Genomic DNA, 6,922 nt, shown 5'->3' on the forward strand with positions numbered 1-6,922 from the left:
GACACATTTGGTGCAGTGGGGAATCTTTTTTGACCACAGTTTCTTCTGGAGCCCGTAGTAGACCCGACTTCCACAGATGATGCGCCCTCGTATTTCACGACTGACATTGTTATCAGCCGTTAGCAAGGATCCGAGGTAGACGAATTCCTCGACCACCTCGAAGGTATCCCCGTCTATCGTAACACTGCTTCCCAGGCAGGCCTTGTCGGGCTCGGTTCCGCCCACCAGCATGTACTTTGTCTTTGACGCATTAACCACCAGTCCAACTTTTGTTGATTCACGTTTCAGGCGGGTGTACATTTATGCCACCTTTGTAAATGTTCGGCCGACAATATCCATGTCATCCGCGAAACAAATAAATTGACTGGATCTGTTGAAAATCGTACCCTGGCTGTCACACCCGGACACCTTCTAGCGCAATGTTGAACAACAGGTACAAGAGTCCATCACCTTGTATTAGTCCCCGGCGCGATTCGAATGAACTGGTGTGTTCGCCCAAAATCTTCACACAGTTTTGCACACGATCCACCGTTGCTTTGATCAGTCTAGTAAGCTTCCTAGGAAGCTGTTTTCGTCCATAATTTTCCATAGCCCTATGCAGTCTATACTGTCGTATGCCGCCTTGAAATCAACGAACAGATGATACGTTGGGACCTGATATTCACGGCATTTTTGAAGGATTTGCCGTACAGTAAAGATCTGGTCCGTAGTCGAGCGGCCGTCAACGAAGCCGGCTTAATAACTTCCCACGAACTCATTCACTAATGGTGCTAGACGACGGAAGATGATCTGGGATATCACTTTGTAGGCGGCATTAAGGATGGTGATCGCTCGAAAGTTCTCACACTCCAGATTGTCGCCTTTCTTGTAGATAGGGCATATAACCACTTCCTTCCACTCCTCCGGTAGCTGTTCAGTTTCCCAGATTCTGACTATTAATTTGTGCAGGTAAGTGGCCAGCTTTTCCGGGTCCATCTTGATGAGCTCAGCTCCGATACCATCCTTACCAGCTGCTTTATTGGTCTTTAGCTGTTGGATGGCATCCTTAACTTCCCTCAAGGTGGGGGCTGGTTGGCTTCCATCGTCCGCTAAACTGACGTAGTCATCTCCTCCGCTGTCTTGACTTTCACTGCCTGTACTCTCAGCGCCATTCAAATGTTCCTCGTAGTGCTGCTTCCACCTTTCGATCACTACACGTTCGTCCGTCAATATGCTCCCATCCTTATCCCGGCACATTTCGGCTCGCGGTACGAAGCCTTTGCGGGATGCGTTGAGCTTCTGGTAGAACTTGCGTGTTTCTTGAGAACGGCACAGCTGTTCCATCTCCTCGCACTCCGTTTCTTCCAGGCGGCGTTTCTTCTCCTGAAAAAGGCGGGTCTGCTGTCTCCGCTTCCGTCTATAACGTTCCACGTTCTGCCGGGTACCTTGCTGTAGCGCGACCGCCCGCGCTGCATCCTTCTCCTCCAGAATATGTCTGCACTCTTCGTCGAACCAATCGTTCCGTCGACTTCGTCCCACATACCCAACGTTGTTCTCCGCTGCGTCGTTAATGGCTGCTTTAACTGTATTCCAGCAGTCCTCAAGAGGGGACCCATCGAGTTCACCCTCTTCCGGCAACGCTGCCTTGAGATGCCGCGCGTTTGTGGCGACATCAGGTTGCTTCAGTCGCTCTAGGTCGTACCGCGGCGGTCGTCGGTACCGAACATTGTTGATGACGGATAGTTTTGGGCGCAGTTTAACCATCACCAGATAGTGGTCAGAGTCGATTTTAGCGCCACGATATGTCCTGCCGTCGATAATGTCGAAGATGTGCCGTCCATCAATCAGAACGTGGCCGATTTATGATTCTGTCTGCAGTGGTGATCTCCAGGTGTACCGATACGGAAGGCTGTGTTGGAAGTAGGTGCTGCGAATGGCCATATTCTTGGAGGCAGCGAAATCAATTAGTCGTAGGCCGTTTTCGTTCGTCAGCCGGTGAGCGCTGAACTGAACCAATAGTCGGTCTAAACTCCTCCTCTTGGCCAACCTGAGCGTTCAAATCTTCTATGATGATTTTGACATCGTGGCTTGGGCAGCTATCGTATTCACGTTCCAGCTGCGCGTAGAATGCGCCCTTATCATCATCAGTGCTTCCGGAATGTGGGCTATGGACGTTAATTATGCTGAAGTTGAAGAACCGGCCTTTGATCCTCAACCTGCACATTCTTCCATTGATTGGCCACCACCCGATCACGCGCCTTTGCATATCGCCCATCACTATGAAAGCTGTTCCCAGCTCGTGTGTGTTGCCGCAGCTCTGGTAGATGGTATGATTACCTCTAAACGTTCGCACCATTGATCCCTTCCAACAAACCTCCTGCAGCGCTACGATGCCGAATCCACGGTCCTTGAGCACATCGGCGATTATGCGTGTGCTCCCGATGAAGTTGAGAGATTTGCAGTTCCACGAACCGAGTTTCCAATCGCTAGTCCCTTTTCGTCGCAGTGGTCTTCGCCGATGGTTCCGGTCCTTACTCTCTTGTTGATTGTTCGTTGCGTGAGTTTTTTTTGGCTGGCTTGCAGGGCCTGACATCAAACCCCCTAAATTTCCGGAGGACCATTCCTTCTTTTTTCCGGTTGACCATGGTGCACATTTTCACTTAGAGTTCCTCGCTGGCACTCGGACGATGATCAGCCGCCCCTAACATGGAGAACAGACGCTGTTGTGAGCCGATCCTGACATGGAGAACAGACGCTCAATAAGATTTGCACCTCCGGAGAGGAGCAAACCCCCCCTTCCCTGTCAGCATACGACCATAGTTCCCACCGGGGTTGGTTACCCGATCTTCCCTAAGGTTGCTCGTATCCCGGCCAGCACCGCGGGGAGGTAGGGATAGGAGTTGCTGGGTAAGACGCTAAGGACCGCGAGATGGGGTCTATTTTATTCCTTGAGATACGCGAAGTACCAATGGTACGCTTTACCCAGCATTTGCCGTGCCATTTAACATAACGGCGTCCATTTAACATTCGAATTGTACGTCACAAACATGATTGCCCATATCTCGCAGCCGGTCATTTACAGGAAGCTCACTTCGGATCACTATCCGGTGGTGGAGGAAGTGGGCTCCTCGGTTAATCGACGTTAGCAGTTCCGGCAAAACTACCATCGAGTCGACTGGGGCCGGTTCCAAAAGTGCGTGAATGATAACATCGGCTACTAACGCCATCCGGCCACACCGCAGGAAATCGATGAGCAGCTCTACGCCATCCTTCCCAAGCTCGCAAACATGTGCCACCGGATCCGGTTTCGCGGTGCTAATGTGCTAAGAATGTTGGTAAAAATTTGCCTACTTACTTTTTAGCGCTAGTGTAGGCTAGTTATCCTAGCAATTCGATAAGGTAATTCACAGCCGGCTATTTGAGTCTGGCGAACATCATAACATCTTGCTCGAAGCGATTGACCCACGTTAAACCAACTGACCCGAGTTGCCAACGTCCTCAGACGGAACAAGTCTGTCTTTAAAACATCCGCCATGACCTTGCTCGATGTCGAGAAGGCGTTCGACAATGTATGACAATAATGGCCTGGTGCACAAATTACGACGCTGCAAATTTCCCAACTACCGGCTAAAAATCATCAACATTTACCTGTCGGCAAGGACATTCCGGATCTCAGACAGCAGAGCAAATCAACCCTTCTTTGCTGGAACCAATTTTCTTTCCGCGTTGCGCCTTTCCAATAACTAACAGCAACCAACGCTTATCGGAACCCTGCGTTGAAATTTCACTTCGTGCTGCTATTGTCCGACGGCCACTCGATGTTTTTTTTTGCTAAGGCGCCACCGGCGCTACCATTTGGAATACATTTTCAGCATAACCACTCATGGTGTGGGATCGTAATAGATCGTAATCAACCCTTTCTTCATGAGGGTTGAATGATCTTGCAGTAACCACACCGACGACCACCACAAAAGATATTTTAGTTACTAACTAACTAACTAAAATATCTTTTACCACCAATTTGTACCAAAATCCTCAAAATCTCAAATATTTCAAAAATTCCCCATGTCACTTTGGACATCCAATTACTCCACAACGGCATCAAATATCATCCGAAATGATCGATCGACAAATTATTGCTCATGGAATCAGATAACAATCATCCCCGGGATCATTTATATATTTAATCGACAACAATAGATTGAGAAATGTACGAGTTATCTGAACAGGTTATTCGTGTACGAGGAAAGTCAAAATATTATAGAGAATAAAGTAAATAAATATGAATAAAAATATATACAGAGAATCAATGGAAGAGACAAGAATTCTACCTGGGAACTACGATGGCGCACTATTGCTTAGGATATGAATCTAACGTTGCTCACAGGCAAACATTCCCGAAAATGTACTTGAATTGCTTTGCATTCACTAACGCATATCCTCATTTGTGCGGCTTACTTAATATATTTACGCGATGATTTCATCGACGAACTCATTCTAGCGCTCTCCTCGTTAATTAAATTAGAGTATTGAGATGCCCACAAGCATCATAAGATCTGACAGATGCTATGGGATGAAGCAATATATCCACAAAGCATCTGAAAAACTGAATTGTCATGATGAGTTATTCGTGTGGATGCATGGATTGTTTAATGATTTTCACGAACACATACTGCTCACCTTCTAACATTCATGTTTCGATCAATGCGAACTACTAATAGTATGTTATTAAAAACGCCATATCCAGGTACTTGTAAAACGTCAATACATTACTTTTACATTTCTATAAAATGTTTCTTGTAACGAAAAAAAAAATCACTGCATGTAATTGTGCTGCATAAACCAGTATGGATCCTCCTCCTCACTACCACGGAACAGCTGTTTCAACGATTTCCCCTTTAGTCTCACATATTCCTGATACCACTTGTTTATACTGTTGGCTTGGCGTTCCTCAAAGTAGCTAATTGCATCGTGGACGAAAATGTCGTTTTCAAGAACAAACTGCGCAGATAAGGCCTGGTGTGCCAATTCGTCGGCGATGTCGTTGCCTTCGATTTGAACGTGCCCCGGAATCCATTGGAAGGTGGTGCGATACTTCATGGCTTTCTCCAGTATTTCGTTAGCCACCGCATTTCGCAGCCGACTATTTTTACTCTTTTTGAGGAAAGTACATGCCGCTTGGCTATCGGTGAGAAGGACCGCATTCTGAATGCCTCTGTCTTGAATGTGCTGCATTGCGACTTTGATTGCGAGCGTTTCGGCAGTCATTATACTGGTGTCCAGCTTGAGCTGCATCATGAGTCGAACTTTATTAGTCTCGTCGTAAACCCCAATTCCACAGCGGCCGTCCACAGATTTCGAAGCATCTGTGAATATTCTCGGGCGATTGTGGTACTCGTCAGCTAATAAACACTCCACAAGATGTCGACATAGTTCTGGCTCGATACTATACTTGCCCGCGCTGAGAAATTCTATGGTTGGACAGATTTGCACTTCGGATAGTAAATCCTGAACCCGAATATGCTTTGCTATTGCCTCGAATATGTATCGATTCTCGAGAAACATTCTCTGCACAAAGGACAACTTATCAAGGTCAAGTTTGAAATTGTAATTTTTGAGCTCTTTTAGTTGAATGTAAATGTAGCTATTGGTTCTACAATGATGTGCAATTTCTCTGGCTGCAATAATCTCCCGGAGGACATTAAGTTGCTCCCTACGAGCGTTATCCTCTCGTCTTTGACGGAACTCCGCAGCACTGGATTTGATCGCTGTGACCCCTTCAAAGTTATGATAATAAATTGCCCGGGGTCGTTTGCATAAGCTGCAACAGTACTCACTCCAGTTGCTAACCAGTTTTTTGCATAAGGCGTTCCAAATTTCATGCGTGGTGTGCATGACAAATTTCATAGCTGGGATATTCTTGAATTTACATAACACAACACTTCAACTTAGTCGCAGTAAATCTGCGTTTATTGATTTCACCTATTTTCACAGGCACACAAACGACGAACACCTACAGCAATAATCAACTTAATCCGCAAAAACCCTGCCCCTTCCTAGCTTGATCAATGACCTGCGGTTCTATCAAAAATGAAAACACACTTCCTAAAAGCAACGGGCGCTTTGAAAAGCAACACTTTTGATTCACTTTTCTCGTGAAAATAGCGATTTTAATGGTTTCAATGCCATCCCACTCGAGAATGATGACCATCTAATGAAACGTACCTAATTACCGATGTACCTTTAGGATCAACCAGTGGAACCTCACTCGCGGTCGCGACCTGACTTGCAACAAAAAGTGGAAAATTTATTGGTAAACAGTAAACAAACAAAAAACTACATTGAAGCATAATTTTTCAAAACGACGTTATGTATAGGCCTTTTCATGTGACACTGCCGAGACTGCACATTGTTTACAACCGCTGTATTTTGTAATATTGTACGTGGATTTCATTTTCACCTTCAAGCCCGTTCTCATAGTAAAATCTGCCAAAACTGACAAGTCTGCCACGTGCTTTTTGCTGTTTCCTTTGTATTTCTCTTTCTTTTTCCGATATTTTGACATCTGTTTTGACAGACAAGGAGCAAAAAACAAGGCAATCTACCAAACATTTATTGAGTTTGGCAAACCTTGCTGCAAAAGGGAACGTTTGAAATAGGATAAAGAGCCTAATAGTGGACCCCCAACCAATAGTGGACTCTCCAGCCGTTTTTGCATTATTAAAGCGCAATGTAAATATTTTACTATGAAATTTCATCGGGAGAACCTACCTTACAGTCCTATGATTTGATTACATGCATTGGAAGTGCTATGGAAAGTAAAATTAGATGATTTTTTACAATTCTATAAAAAATAAACACGAGAGTGTCCATTATCCAGCTTTTGGCGCACGGTAATGGCGGCTCTGTGAGTGTAAAAGTGTATCCGTCCCTGTACTTCTTT

The 6,922-nt window shown here is 45.6% G+C and overlaps 1 protein-coding gene across 2 annotated transcripts in view; it reads right to left on the minus strand.

Annotated features, from left to right (window-relative positions):
- Positions 1–6,298, minus strand: part of LOC134225539 (leucine-rich repeat-containing protein 58) — a 29,859-nt gene extending 23,561 nt beyond the window's left edge. The window contains exon 1 of one of the 2 annotated variants that reach the window (XM_062705707.1): positions 6,205–6,298. The gene's annotated coding sequence lies outside the window, so the exon portion shown is untranslated. Of the gene's footprint in view, positions 1–4,659; positions 5,730–6,204 lie in introns of those variants that run through there. The other variant, XM_062705705.1, reaches the window with a different exon arrangement.
- Positions 6,299–6,922: the final 624 nt, after the last annotated feature.

Source organism: Armigeres subalbatus, chromosome 3 (assembly GCF_024139115.2).
Source record: "Armigeres subalbatus isolate Guangzhou_Male chromosome 3, GZ_Asu_2, whole genome shotgun sequence".
Classification (NCBI taxonomy): domain Eukaryota; kingdom Metazoa; phylum Arthropoda; class Insecta; order Diptera; family Culicidae; genus Armigeres; species Armigeres subalbatus.